This window comes from Dermacentor albipictus, chromosome 5, assembly GCF_038994185.2.
Source record: "Dermacentor albipictus isolate Rhodes 1998 colony chromosome 5, USDA_Dalb.pri_finalv2, whole genome shotgun sequence".
Taxonomy (NCBI): Eukaryota; Metazoa; Arthropoda; class Arachnida; order Ixodida; family Ixodidae; genus Dermacentor; species Dermacentor albipictus.
The window spans coordinates 157,802,059-157,817,031 of NC_091825.1; the positions used below are offsets into that span (position 1 = coordinate 157,802,059).

The 14,973-nt window shown below is 48.2% G+C and overlaps 1 pseudogene; it reads right to left on the minus strand.

Annotated features, from left to right (window-relative positions):
• Positions 1 to 10,881, minus strand: part of LOC135902363 (uncharacterized) — a 49,017-nt pseudogene extending 38,136 nt beyond the window's left edge.
• Between the last annotated feature and the right edge of the window lie 4,092 nt (positions 10,882 to 14,973).

Below are 14,973 nucleotides of genomic sequence, written 5' to 3' on the forward strand. Positions count from 1 at the left end.
TTCCTGCTCGCAGGCGGCACAGTAACGTTTCCTTACCTCTGCTAAAACCGGGTAAAAGTTGCATTCTCATATATGTGGGTCCATGTCATATAGGCGCCGGTTGATGAACTTCCGTATAGCTGAAGGTTATCGCGTAGTGTACGGGCGTGGGAATAGAGCGAGGAGGCCCTGCCGAGGCAGCCGAGTTTTGAGGGGCACTGAAATAAAACCGCTCTGGACGCACGCATCGCTCATGTCGGTCTCCTCCAGCCGCACTCTCGTGCCCTTCGCAACAATCACGCAGTCTTTTATTTTCATTCTCTTTAGTTGCATAATTAGTCAACATAAACTGTCAACTCAGCGTCTTACATTTAAAGGCAAACTTCCAATGAAGAAATTGTGGCGCTAAGGAACGTCCAATGCAGCAGTATTTAAAATCGCGTCTATTAAGCAATCATGTTCGCCCCCTCATGAACAAAGCTCGCGAAATGCCGAAATAACCACGTGACTACGCGTTTGCGCCCACATTCGCAGTGCTCTCAAACGTGCGACGCGTGAACGAACAACATCTTTAACTTAGCGTGGCTGCCGCTGAAAAAAGTGACCGGGCAACGAGCAAGCGTTGGTCCCGAAATTCACTCGAGCGATTGCCGCCTGTTTCATTGCCAAGGGCCACAGACGTGGCTGTCCATGACAGCGAAAGCTGATTGATAATAATAATAATATTTGGGGTTTTACGTGCCAAAACCACGTTCTGATTATGAGGCACGCCGTAGTGGAGGACTCCGGAAATTTTGACCACCTGGGGTTCTTTAACGTGCACCTAAATCTAAGCACACGGGTGTTTTCGCATTTCGCCCCCATCGAAATGCGGCCGCCGCGGCGGGGATTCGATCCCACAACCTCGTGCTCAGCAGCCCAACACCATAGCCACTGAGTAACCACAGCAGGTAACCTGGTATTTATTGTTTGCTGAACTTTAAGACATAGTGTATAGACGAGCGCTTAAGCGTATAGAAATAAACCCATGCACGCAAGTTTTGGTGCTATCCTTTCTACTGCGCATTTTCCTCACCTGCTTCGTGGGACTAATTTAACCTCCGTAATTTGTCCTCAAAAGCACATAGGTTTTCGGCGGGTGCGCTTTGGAGGAAGACAGTTCCCTGACCGCGTCGCTGACACCAGGGGCGCGCGCAACACGCCTCTTGCAGGCAGTAAACTATAGTGCAACCCTAGTGTGTCAGTCGTGCAGGTTGTGTTTGATTTTTTTCGCCTCATAGCTGAATTTCCGAGTGGTCCTTTAAATTAAATTCTGGGGTTTTGCATGTCAAAAGTAAGATCTGATTATAGGACATGCCAGGCGCCGGATTATTTTTAATCACTTCGTGCCCCTAAGTCTACGTAATCGAGCCTCTTTTGCATTACGTCCCCATCAAAACGCAGTCGCCGCGGCTAGGACCGAGCCCGTGACATCGAGCTTAGCAGCGCAACGCGATAACCACTAAGCTACCGTGGCGGGCCTCGGAGTGCTCTGCCACAGTTTACAATTCACTGCATCTATAAATGGCTACGAAAACAAAGAAAAAGACTGGAGTCCATTGACCTCTGTTCACGTCGCGCTAACACTTGCGTAGCACAGATGCCGCGTCCTGTTGGTAGCATGTGAGCCGTGTTCCAACTCGAACAGCATGGACACACATTCGCTGACATGCAACGCCCTATTTCGAACCACTCACAGTGCCTGAGCGGCATGCTACTGCGTTCTATTATTCTTTTACAAGAGAAAAGCAAGGTAAAAAATAAAGCAAGAAAGTAAGTTAACTGAGTTTGCTTTGGTGAATTTGGTTTCCACATAAAAGGGTCAGCATCACAGGATGCCCTGTCTTCGGAAAAAAAAATTGCAAGTCTACTTTAAAATTTGATAATAATAAAGTGCCATAGTAGAATATGCATCTGGTACACAACTGGCAGCTGTTTATGCGAGCAAGGCATCAAAAGCCCAGTTGCACTGACTGGATTCATAAAGTGCTCCCGATCAAGACAACAATTAGCAAATATCCAAGTAATTTCATAAATTAGTTATAATTTATTTTTTTGCTAGAGGAGCCAGACGATGAACTGTAATTGAGCACTTGAATCCTGCCACCCGAGGAGCTCATAATCGTTCCCAGAAAAAAAAAAAGAGTAGTCGCTGCTCATTTTTACAGCGTAGTGGATTCCACGGCTATTTCCACACAGAAAAGGGAAATTGAAGTGTCGAACAGCGCAACTGTGACGCCCTTAGTAGACTCCCATGAGTGAGGCGAGCAATAAACGAGAGTCCTCGTCGAGCGGCGACCTCGCTCACTTCAGGCTCGCCCGACGGTGAGACGTAGACAGCTGTGCTTCAGTTTTCTCTGTGAAACTGGCCAGAATTCATTTGTAAAAATCATCAGCGCCAACTTGTTGCGTTTGTGGAAACAGTTATGAGCTCCTCGGAAGGCGCGCTTCAAGTAAGGGATAAATCGTACAGCTTTCTTGGTTGAAAAGTAAATTAGTTTAATTTGCAAAACTGTCTGTCCAATTTCTCACTCGAGTTACAATGTACGCTTCTCTGCATTGCGAGAAACCCGCTCAATTGGTGCATCTTCCCTCTCTTTACGGAACGTCGAACGCATTTCGTGAAGCATGCGGTAAGTGTGGTGGGGGTCTCGACATAATCCAAGGTCGTAGAAACGGTGGGAGCGTACGGCAGCTGTAGTGTCGATCAGCACGCCCCTTTTAATTTTAAAAATACATGTGATACTCAAGATTTGCCGTCGCAGACTTGCAGTGGCCGAAAGCCAGTGCCGTTTGGCTTAACGCGCTCGATCCTTTAGCCCGAGAGCAAGTTCACCCAGAGTACTGGTACGTCGTTACCTCAGTGGCACTACTTACGATAGGGTTCAAGTGAGCCCTTTTTTGGTTTCTATTATGTTTATCCTTAATGGGTGTTGGAAAGTTCGAGCCTCCATGCGGTAGCTTTTCGAGAGAAAACAAGTAGATGACTGCAGTGGTGTCCGGAAACTGTTCAATGGAAAGGAAAGACGCAAGAATAAACGACCAGCAGACATAGTTATGCTCATTGTACTTCAACGTACGCTATGTACGCCAATGTCTAGTGCGGTGGCACCGCCGTTGCAGCAAGCCGTGTGCAGCATCCGTACCGCCTCCTCGTCCCCCACGCAGAAGTCTGGCAAGGAGCGCAGGTTATAGTCCTACCACCTGAACGAGTTTACGTACGCAGCGACACGATTGAGGGAATTGAAGCCTGTCAGCCGAGACAGCTGAATAAACGCGATACTGTACCATCCAAAACCTTCACAGACAATCCACATAATTAATCTCAAACGAGAGCTTGCACAGGGTTCCCGCTTTGTCGGAACAAGTGCTTAGGTGCCTCAGACAGACAGACGTCATTTTCGCAAATCACGCGCAACACCGCTGAAACGTGACGTGACATTTTCGTGCTTCTATAGCATCCCGTTCCTGTTTTGTGGTCCTTGTGTAACTTTTTCTCTTATGTTTCTTGTTCCTTGTTATCGTTTCTTTGTTTCCCTTTTTCTTTCTTTTCTTTCTTGTTCTCTTTCCTTCTGTTTCTTTTTCTGATCAGTGCCCTCCAAAATAGAACAATGCTGTATCTTTGTTATAAATTAGACTGCTTTTTTTTTTCATTCATAAAGCTGCGCATTCTGACTGCCGATTCTTTTCTTCAATTTTCTAGTTTTTTAGCGTCTTTTAGCCGCGATACTTTCTATCGCAGCCTTTCACAGCACTATTATTAACGCAGCAGAACGAACACACGTGATTGAATGCTTTCGGCACTACGTGTAGATGTGGGTTGAGAATAAAAGAGTGCTCATTTTTGACGTACGACTAGCGGAAAATTACCGGTTTCCAAATTTCTAAAAGTCAAGTCTCTCTAGCTTCTGAGCACATCCAGCCTCTGAGTGCATCTGCCCACTTCGCGTTCTCTCTGTGTGAGACAATACGAGTGTCGCAGCTAACGTTAGCCAAGCTTACAAAAATGTATAGAAGAAAACTGGTTCAATATACGTTTATGATGCCTTTACGGTATATGGTCATCTCTCTTCTTCCGCTACCAACATAATTTTTGTGTGCCAATCACTCGGCTCATTAGAAAGAAAATTAAACAATTTAGACAAAGAACAGCTTGGCTAACGTTAACTGGGACAACTTATAATATGTATCCCAGCTAACGTTAGCCAAGCAAGAAAACATATTTAAAAAATTCGTTGCAAGATAAACTTATAAGACCTAAGGTGTTCGGTCTTAAGAGGCCTGACAACCGAACAGCGTAGGTCTTAAAATTATATCTCGCATCGTGTTTTGTCTTAATCTTTTTTTTTCGTTTACTCCGAAAAATTGTGCTTTCAAGGTTCCACTTAGCAGCGACCTTGCTACTGTGCATGCTTCCAGAAAAAGAAAATCTGGGGCGCGCCACACCCACGATATTACTATATGGCACGCCGTAGTGGGGGATTCCGGGTTAATTGTGACCACCTCGGGTTCTGTAAAGTGCACCCAATGCACGGTACACGGGCGCTTTTGCATTTAGCTCCCATCAAAATGCGGCCGCCGCGACCGGGAGTTCATGCGGTCTCCTCGGGCTTAGCAGCGCAACGCTAAAGCCACAACGGTGGGTCAGGTTCCCAGAACGAGATGTATACATATTAGGGAGACGCGTAACTCTCTACGTAGGAAGCGAGTTGCTGAAAGAGGATTGAACTGCTGGGGTCATGGAAACTTCTTTTTTTCTGCGCGGCTCAATTACATTTTTCCCCTAGGAAATAAAAACATTGTAGTGAAGCTGTGTTTAAAACCACTCACTTGGCTTGCTGATATGGTTGAGAGTTTCTTTTTTTAGTTAAAGATGTGAAAACACGGTTGCCTTTGGCTGCTATTGTCAATCGCAAGTCACGAATAAGAATGAGAAAGAACTCAGAAGAGTAAAACACGGAGAGGGTTATCAGATCACGCTGGTGTACGGAATGGAGACTCCGTGCTGAAAAATACGTCAGAGTTCATTGTTTTCGATACGTCTGCGCTGCTTATCTTAACTGACCTGGTTACCATGTTAATAGGCTTCCGACAAGCCGACATAAAGAAAACAGCAATAAGAATAAATAAAATGCGCCCTTAAAACTCTTATTCATGCTTCTTAAAAATAAGGGCAACATCAAAGAATTCATTGGAGAGGCATGACGTGTAGAATTCAACTAAGAATAACATCGAACAGCGATGACATTTCAAAGTGCCAAATACTGTTAGATTTTCAAGGCACCAAAACCAGGTAGCACGGCAAGATGCCAGCCATTACTAACTTTAATTCCAATTATTTAGACCCCAGTCCTTGGTAATATTTAAGGCGAAAGCCTTAGGCGGCTCGTTGCAATGAACAACAAAACTGTTCGTGCCTCTTAAAAATAAGGGCAATATCAAAGAATTCATTGGAGGGACATGACGTGTATCATTCAGCTAAAAATAACATCGAACAGCGATGATATTTCAAAGCGCCAAATACTGTTAGATCTTTAAGGCTTCAATACCAGGTAACACAGCAAGATGCCAGCCATAACTGACTTTAATTCCGTTTATTTAGACCCCAGTCCTTCATAATCTTTAAGGCGAGAGCCTTAGGTGGCTCGTTGGTCGTTGCAATGGTTCATACCTAAAAAACGTGGTGTCTAGTCGAGTGTTACAAAAATATCATCAGCAGCAATGGCTCCTACCCCCCTAAGCAATGGCTCACACCCTCGTAAGCAAGCAAGAAATGCAAGGCTCATACCCCCTTAAGTGAGAGGCAACAAGCGCTCATCAAAGTGAAGCGAACAGTGCATACATTCATTGGAATCACCCATACAACAAACAGAACAGCATACGTTTCAGTAAAGAACAAGTTAAAAGCAAGCATCTGAGCCATCAGCAAAGCATTGCATATCCCCTCGGAAGTACGCTACGGCCGAGGATGCTCGACAAGCTAGAGAAACGAAGGGCGACATGCGAAGCGGCGAGAGCAAGGCGTTCGACCGCGAGTGCTGCTTTTCCCTGCTGAGAGGATGCAACGTAAAGTCGAAGAGAACGGTCGTTGGCGCGAAGCCGCAGCTAAGCGTCGAAAACGAGTCGAAGAAGTCGAACTGCGAAAGCAGCAACGCGACGATGCGATACGGCAACATAGACAGGAGGCCGAAGCTCGCAGACAACGGCTTGCCACATGTGTACTTCACACTGTGGCTCGTTATGTCTTGCAAGAAGTCTGATCGCTCCGATCGTATAACTTAATGCATTACCAAGTGCAGCAGGCTTTCGCCTTCACGTGTTTCAGCAGTGCAATATGCTGCCGAACTTATAGATTGACGCTTGCTATGGCTTTGCCGAGCTTACAAGATACCTTGTTGAACATAAATACGACTTCAAAAACGTGCATTAAATATGGAGAAAATTCGTGGTCATAATGAGAAGTAGGGGTGCGAGATCTATCCAATTTCCTATCCTTCTTTTACAAGCGAAAGCTTGCGCATCTCGTCCCTTGTGTCTTGTTTCTTTACTTTTAAAGCGAAACTTTCTTTGCCTCTTCGACTTTCCCACTGCTGCTGCTGCTGCTGCTGTCAGGCACACCGCGTCGGGAAGGGGGGGGGGGCGGCAGGGTCACAGCGTGTGCATACATGACAGGAGCGAGTCAGAGTCAAAGAGAAAAGGCGACGCTAGAAACTCGTTTTCACCCCACCGCGTCGAATGTGCGCAATGCCCTCTGGAGCTCCCTGGCCTCTTGACAGCTGTAATTATCTGTGACTGCCCTCAGAAGCATTGCAAAAATTGCAGCGCTCCCCTTTCTACTAAGGTGCGAGTCCAGAGGCGACGTAGATATAACTGTAGTGAGGAGAGAGGAGAAGAGGTAGTTCCCACACAAAAGAGGGCGGGGGGAGGTGACGTGAGAAGGCAAGTAAACCCGCTACTATACGACGGTGGTTGCGGGGAAACTGGATAAGCTTAAGTTCAAGGCACGGTACAGTACGTTGCTGCTATTTCTGAAAAATAAACACCATGCAAATATGTCAAGCGCACAAACTACGAAGGGCGTGCAGAAGTAGAGCCGCATTAATTATAGCGCACCGCAAGGTCCAAGCGATACTATGGAAAAGGTCGACCGTCAATTCAACACTTCTGTGCCTGCCGCGTTAGCTTTACGGCTATGGCATTGCTAGAGGCCGTGGATTTGATCCCAACCGCGGCAGCCGCATTTCGGCGGATGCGAAATAGAAAACGCACGTGCACTTGGATTTTGGGACACGTTAAAGAACATCACGGCGTCAAAATTAATACGGTATCCGCCACTACGGTGTGCCTCATAATCCGATTGTGGTTTTGGCACGTACAGCCCCATAATCCAATTCAAGTTTAATACTTCTGCCACAATGCGATGTGCCATGTGAGGCAATGACTATGCTCAAACCTCTCCCTTTGTGTTCTGTGTACTACGCAGACAAATAGCAGTGGTGCCTGCAAGGTAACGTTTAACATCAACTCACCACTCTCCTGTTAGACTAAACGTTGAAAAAATTAAGCTTTAGCCGTCGACATCACCGCTAATTATCGTCAATCAAAGCATCCAGCACGGAATGTTTCGCTTACATCGATTCCCACAGTGAGTGGGGTATGCATAATTCTTCTATCTTCCTTCTTTGTTTTTTCTCTCTTTCTTCTATTCTTGCTTTCTTTTTCCTTCTTCTATTTCCTTCTTTAAATAAAAAAAAATCGGCACCATGAGCTGCAAGAGAGCACAACCTCAGGGACATCGTGAGAACAAAGACGGAGAATTCTCTAGGCCTCGGCTGGGACCTGACGGTGACTTGGTTTCCTGTTAGCTAAGCTTTTGATATAGCCAGCCCTTAAGTGTCCGAACTTGCACACTTCACGCTAGTAGGCATCCGCTAACACCTCCTGTGTGCGTCGCGAACAGACGCAAAGAAGTGCGCGTTCTTCACCTTCGACAAGCAACAACCAAAGAACCTTTATTATCAAGAAGCAGCGGCTTTTATAGACCGCATCGCTAGTGCCACAGCGCCGCTGTAACTGCTGGCGCTGCCTAGGCTGGCGAGCTATCTTATCACACTTCTTCCTTTCTTTCTTTCTTTCTTTTTTTGTTGCATGAAGCCACTCTTGTTACCAAGCTTGAAATCATTCTGGAGGAACCACACACATTCCACTTCGTGCGTGATTGTGACGGGGATTTTTACGCTGTTGCGCGCTGCTTCTTTCATCATTGCCTACTTCTGGTGTTTCCGCTGTCAGTTGCGTTGTTCCTCGGCCGTCTTATAAACTAGTCGAAGGCAGCGGGACGAGATGAGTGCGATTTCTGCGTAGATAAGTTTCCCCGGAGTCGACCCAGTGCGATCTGGGCTCGTCGGTGCTTCATCGAACGACTCCTCCTCTTCTACGATCCATACGCCTGTTCCATAGGACAGTTCGGGCAGATCGCGTACTCCGTGGCGTCGGTCGTAGTCTCTCTTCTGGCGCTGACGCTGCGACCTCTCGAAAGCTGCCAGTTCTTGAAAGTCTGGGGTCCGAGGCTGGAGGCTTTCGCTGCACGTGGGCAGGGCCGTGCGAAGTCGTCTTCACATGAGTAGCTCAGCGGGGCTGTATCCGTGCTTCAGTGAGCTTGTCCTGTGGGCCAGAGGAGTTTTATAAGCGTCAGCAGTTTTCTTTAAGGAACATTTGATAATTTAATTATTTAAGGAACCTTCGATAATGAGGGCTAGAAGTCACGTGTTAAAAGTTGTACTCTGATGCAAACTTTGAAAATTCAGCGCCGAAGGCTCTTGAGAATTGCGGCCCATTATCAGAAATAACTACTTCCGGAATCCCGTGTCTGGCGAAAATGGATTTGCAGTGGTTTATTACTGTGGATGAACTCAGGTTATTCAGCGGTACGAGCTCCGGGTATCGTGAAAAATAATCCTTGATGATCAGCCACCATTTTTCCTCAAGAAAAAATAAATCCGTCGCAATGCGCTGTCATGCCCTATCTGGAAACTTCGTCTGTTGCAGAGCATCTTTCAATTGGTGCTCTGCTTGAGGCAGCTGTGGCAGGCCTTAACAATTCGTTCACTGTCCGCGTCGATACTTGGCCACCAAAATGAGCTCTTGGAACGTGCCCGGCACTTCTCGATGCCGAAGTGTCCCTCATGAATTATTTTAAGGATGGGCTTGGGATGGGAGTGTCGATGGGATCACTATCCGAGAGTCGTACATGAGCAGGTTTTCGAAGAGGGCAATGCTTTGCCTCTCATTCCAGTAAGGCTTCAGAAACCCAACGTCCCGACGGCTTGGCCAGCCTTTCGTACACAGGTTGATAACAGCTTGACATACCGGGTCTTGCTGTTGCTCCTGCCCGATAAGCTGTAAACTCGGCGCTGTTACCGGGACTGACGAAGTCACCAATCGCAGATAGCCGTGCATCTTGTCCTCCAGTTCCAAGGATTCCGTTTGTGGAAGAGGTGACCGAGAAAGCGCGTCCGCCACCGTCAAATCCCTACCTGGAACTATTAAGAACGGCCCGCTGACGTGCAAGTTTTGCCAGCCGGTTGCGACAGCGGGCGTCAACTTTTCCTGGAAAGCCACCACAAACCTCTAGCCACGGCGTCACTAAGTCGATTGCGTGTGGAGAACAATACGCATGTCCTCGACTCTCCGTTGCTGGAGCCAAGACGAGTGCGACGAAGCAGGCTTTGTGCCTGAACACGCCACCGCCAACGTGGTCTGCTATGAACAAGGGAGTCCCCGGGGGAACGTAGTTCGAGGTCCCTTCCCACGCGCCGTTCAAGACACAAGACAATGGGGAACCGGCCACGCTGCGGGGTTCAGTTCGGGGAACAAAAGGCACCTCTCCTGAGCCCCGAGTTCTGCGAAGCCCGTCTGGCGTCGGCTGCGGACCGAGAACCTCACGCAAAGAAGTGTGTGTGTGAGTGTGCGTGTCCCGCCCGCAGAGAGGCAACTCGTTTACGATGACTGGTCGAACGTTTCCCTCACCTTGGGATCGAGGGAGGACCGAGTATTCATAAACCGCTGTTGTGCGGCTGTTCAGTGTACTTTTCTCTCGCAGTCATGCTAGCCTGATGAACTGCAACGTCCTGATGTAGATATTGTAAATAAACCCATATTCCTCGTTCTCAATGAGAAGCAGTCCTTCCCTTCAACAACGTCCTCAGCGTGAATAAGTTGGACGACGGCATGGGCCAGCTACCATCTAATTCCTGCCCGACTCCAATCTTGACAACTAGTTACGAGCGGTGGGATTGAGCCCCCCAATCCTAACAGAACATACACAATGTCATACGTGTAGCGCATCAGATGCATTGCGCATACTTTGTAGCCTCGGTGTTAGTTCGTCAATTCTTTTTGACCCAAACAAAGATACGAGTGGTTTGTGATCTGTCTCGAGGCTAAAGCGCTTTCCTACGAGATAATCACGGAACGTTTCGCTAGCCCACACGAGGGCAAGTCCTTTTTCAATTTGGGCGTACCACCGCTCGGTGGTTGTATGAGTTCTGGAAGCATAAGAAATCACTTTGAACTGACCATCTTTTTGCCTTTGGCGCAGGACAGCTCCAAGACCGTGCGAGGAGGCGTCAGCTGTGACCACTGTTTCCATGTTTGAATCGTAGCTTCCCAGCACAGTCCCGATGAAAGAAGAGTCTTCCACTTCTTGAAGGCAGCTTCCTACGCGGGATCCCTTACAAAATTCTGTCTGGAGCTCATCATGGAAGAAAGAGGCTGAAGGACTTCCGCCATGCGGGGCACAAAGCGGGCCTGATAATTTGACATGCCCATCACGCGCCGTAACTCTGTCTTGGACGCCGGATGTGGAATTTATGTCACCGCGTCAAGCTTTTGCTTATCGGGACGCACTGCGTTGTTCCCGATTGTATGTCTCAAAAATGAAATCTGGGTGACACTGAACTTGCACCTATCTCCGTTCAAAGTAATGCCCGCTGTGCGCAGGCGGACCATCATTGCCCGAAGCCGCTCGTCATGCTGCGCCTGCGTGGCAGACGACTCCCTCCTGTCCTGAAAGAACCTGTCCCATTCGTCTTTGAAAATGTTCGAGGGCCGACGAAATTCCGAACGGAAGTCAGTTGAAATAAAATCGTCCGAAGGGCATGATAAAAGTTGTATATTCTTTGCTCCCTTCACTCAGTGGTATCTGCCAGAAACCTGAGTTCGCGTCGAGCTTCGAAAACGTGCTGGCTGCCCGTATATAGCATTCCGATGGTGTACTCGACGACCGGGATGGGATGCCATTCTCGTTGAACGCATCTGTTGAGTTCCTTGAAGTCAACACAAATTAGAACAGCACCCGACGGTTTAATAACGACAACCATAGGTGCGCACCATGTAGTAGGCTCGGTGACAGGAGAAATGACGCCTAGTGCTTGCATCCGCTAGAGCTCTTGTCTTGTTTTGCAAACAAAGGCAGGGGGACTCTGCGTGGGGACGACAGTGCGAAAGGCTTTGCTTCCGGATTCAACTTGAGGTCATACTCTTCTTTGAAGGTCCCCAGTCCCTGGAACACTTGTGGATAGTCAGATTCGGGGTCCAGTTTCATCACTACGTTGATTTGTGATAGTACGCAGAGCCTTTCTATCGCTGGTTTTCCTAGAAGAAGGGTTCGGAAGCCTTGAAGTACGTACACGTCCTCACGGCTGCTCGTTCCTGCAAACATCATATTCATGGCAGCCATACCAGATATGGCAAGGGACTTACCATCAGGTCCCTGAAGGCGGCGCCTTGCTGGTTGAAGTTTTATCGCGGGAAAGATGCGAGTGAAGAGCTCCGCCGGAATGACCGTTTCGTCCGCGCCACTATCTACATTAAATATCACATTCGAGTATTCAACAAGAACGGGAACTTCCCACCTGTAAGCGGATGAATGGGACGCGACTCCGAGGAAGCCTGGTTCCTCAGTCCGGTTTTCGACGTTCTTGACAGCTCTGGTTGATCGGCAAACCACCTCAAAGTGTCCTCTTTTGTCACACTTTCTGCAGACTGCACCTTTCGTTGGACAGGACGCTCGACTGTGCGTGTTTCTTTCGCACCAGCCCCATGGTTTGGGAACGTTGCTTCCACTTTTCGGCGGAGGCACGTTCTTCCCCACTTGTCGCGTACTCCTCTGGGACTGTATTTGGTGAACTTCCTGTTCTTGCACGCGGTGAAGCTTTGCCTGCTGTTGGTTGACGGTCTCGTGCTGTCATGCCATCAAGAATGCTTTCTGTAGTTTTAGGTCCGGATCGAGTTGCAGAGCTCTCGAGATCTTACGGTCTTGGAGACCTACCACGAGACGATCTCGAATTAAATGTTCTCGCAGCTCCCCGTAGTCGTACGTGGAAGCAAGCGCGTGCAGTTCAGTAACAAAATCCCTTGACGGATTCGCCGTCTTATTGCGTTCGGGTGTTAAACTTGACCCTTTCATAAATCATGTTCCGTCGAGGAACCAAGTAGGCCTCGTACTCCTGCAGTATGACCTCAAACATCTGGTCGCCAGGCTCAAGTTTGAACGTTTTGAAGATATCCTCGGCTTGAGGTCCCATTAGATACACCAATGCATCTGCTTGACTCTTTCCTGGCTTCCCGTCTAGCTCAAACGCAGTTCGGAAGCGAAGAAATCGCTGTTTCCAGGAAGGCCAGTCGTTGGGTGTTGCGAAGCTGAGGGGCTCGGGTGGAGCAATTTGAAACAAAGCCATCCTACTTGGTCTTTCCTTGTAGGGTACTTGGCTTGTCCGGCGTCTGGCACTGTTTAATGGGCCCGCCGCGTCCTCGTTTCAGGACTAGTCTGACGTGCGAGAACCGTGGTGCTTCAGATCGGCGGGCGCCACTTCTGACACCATGTTTGCGTCGCGAACAGACGCAAAGAAGTGTGTGTTCTTCACCTTCAACAAGCAACTACCAAATAACCTTTATTATCAAGAAGCAGCGGCTTTTATAGACCGCATCGCTAGTGCCACAGCGCCGCTGTAACTGCTGACGCGGCCTAAGCTGGCGCGCTATCTTATCACACACCTCCCTGTTCCGCTACTGAAGTACAATAAAGAGAGCAAGGAAGAGGAGCAAACGGCGGAGACCCCCGTGTCCGAGTCGCACGCATTCCATCGCGCACGCACGAGTCAGCAAGAGCACCGCGCGGTACGCGTCGCGAGCCCTTTGGCCCTGCGTCCGGATGCTGCGCGCGGATCGAGGGACAAATGGGGAACGCGAATGTGGAAGAAGAAGCGGGAGGCTTGTTCTCCCGCAACAAGGACGGCCGGCGCCGGGTCGCATCGATTCTGCCCGCCTGGCGCCCGGTGTTGGGCCTTGCTTCTATCGTGTCGCCGCAGCCAACTCGGATCGTGCCGCCCTTTCCCCCTCGACCTCCTCCCAGCCATCTCGGCCTCTCACTAGGCTCGTTCGCTTGTTGCGATCGATCGTGGGGAGTCCGGAGCACGAGATGCGGCCGTGGCGAGATTCTGGGCTGCCGAACGTTGCCCGGAGTTGTTACGCGCGCCCTGTAGGCTGCGGGCCTGTTAGAGGGGATTAGCTCGGCGCGGAGTCGAGAACGCTTAGAGAACACGGCTTCGGTACGCCACCTGTTGTTTGCTTTCAAAGGCGGAAGAGTCGAATCTTCACGCTTTCTTCTTAACCGAGCCTTCTTTTTTTCTTTTCTTTTTTTGTGTGTGTGTTTGTATCAGAAAGAGAGGTTCTTTGTTTGTATAGAGTATATGCGTTCAAGTACCATTAGAGCATGTGATAAATTGTGCGTACGACAGTAGCACTTGGGCGCCATGTATGTAGGCACGTACGTGTGCAACCCACCTGTGTCTCTGAAAGATCAACGTTCGTGGCAGCAGCATCGGCATTTAAGTAAGCCCACGTTGAAAAACCCAAGGAATTGATTTGAGCGTTTATCACAAGTGATCTTTCAGACACATGACGGTTATTTTGTAACATTGAGGCATGACATGCAGACAATGTTGCAACTAGTTACATAGATGAAATGGGGGGGGGGGGGCGATAAAAAAGATCGAATTAACAAAGGGGTACATGGATGCAGAGAGGATTCTCTCTGGAACTATGTTCTTAAACTGCATCCATGTTCAGAGCGCTACACTCTTGAAAAGAACACTTTAGCGAAGAGCATGTCCGTACTTTTTGCTCCCGCAAGCGTGCAATCGCCTAGATTTGCAGCAGATACCTAGTGGCTGGTATACTTCCGGCTCCTTCCGACACTGGTCACTAAATCAAGAAAGAGGACCATAACAGAGACTGCACCAATTTAACTGAATGCTGGCGGACTTCGAAACGTTAGCTAACTATTTAATGTTTGTGGAGAAACTGGCCACAAAATAGTTGTATACGTTTACAATCACATTCGAATAAATAAATCACTGGAAACGCTCATCGTCTATAGAAAAAAAACGTGAAATCTCGGTAGTCCATGCAACTTGAGTGATACTTGCAATACTTCAGAGCATTTTTTTTGTACTTTTACGACTCTTATGAAACGTTCTGGGGGATACATCTTTTGCTGTTGTTGATTGTATGTTTAAGGGATGTTAGTTTTTGAGTATACAATGGTTACTAACTTTTAAATAGTTTAACAAACAATTTGCATCTGATTCAGCGATGCCTGACGTAGTTATAACTGGGCCAGGCACGCTGAACCTGCTCTTGAACATTGACACAAAAAAAAACGCCCGGCCCCGATAATACTTCTAATACGTTTCTAAAACGATTTGCTGCCCAACTAGCTCCGTTCTTACACAGGATTTTTACGGTGTCGCTTCAAGCAGCTGCGTTACCTTCAGACTGGCTCGTCGCAAAAGTAATCCCGATTCACAAAGGTGGCAATAAGTGGCACATAGACAAATGCCGACCGATTTTTTTAACAAGCTGCTGTTGCAAATTAATGGAGCACATTATCAA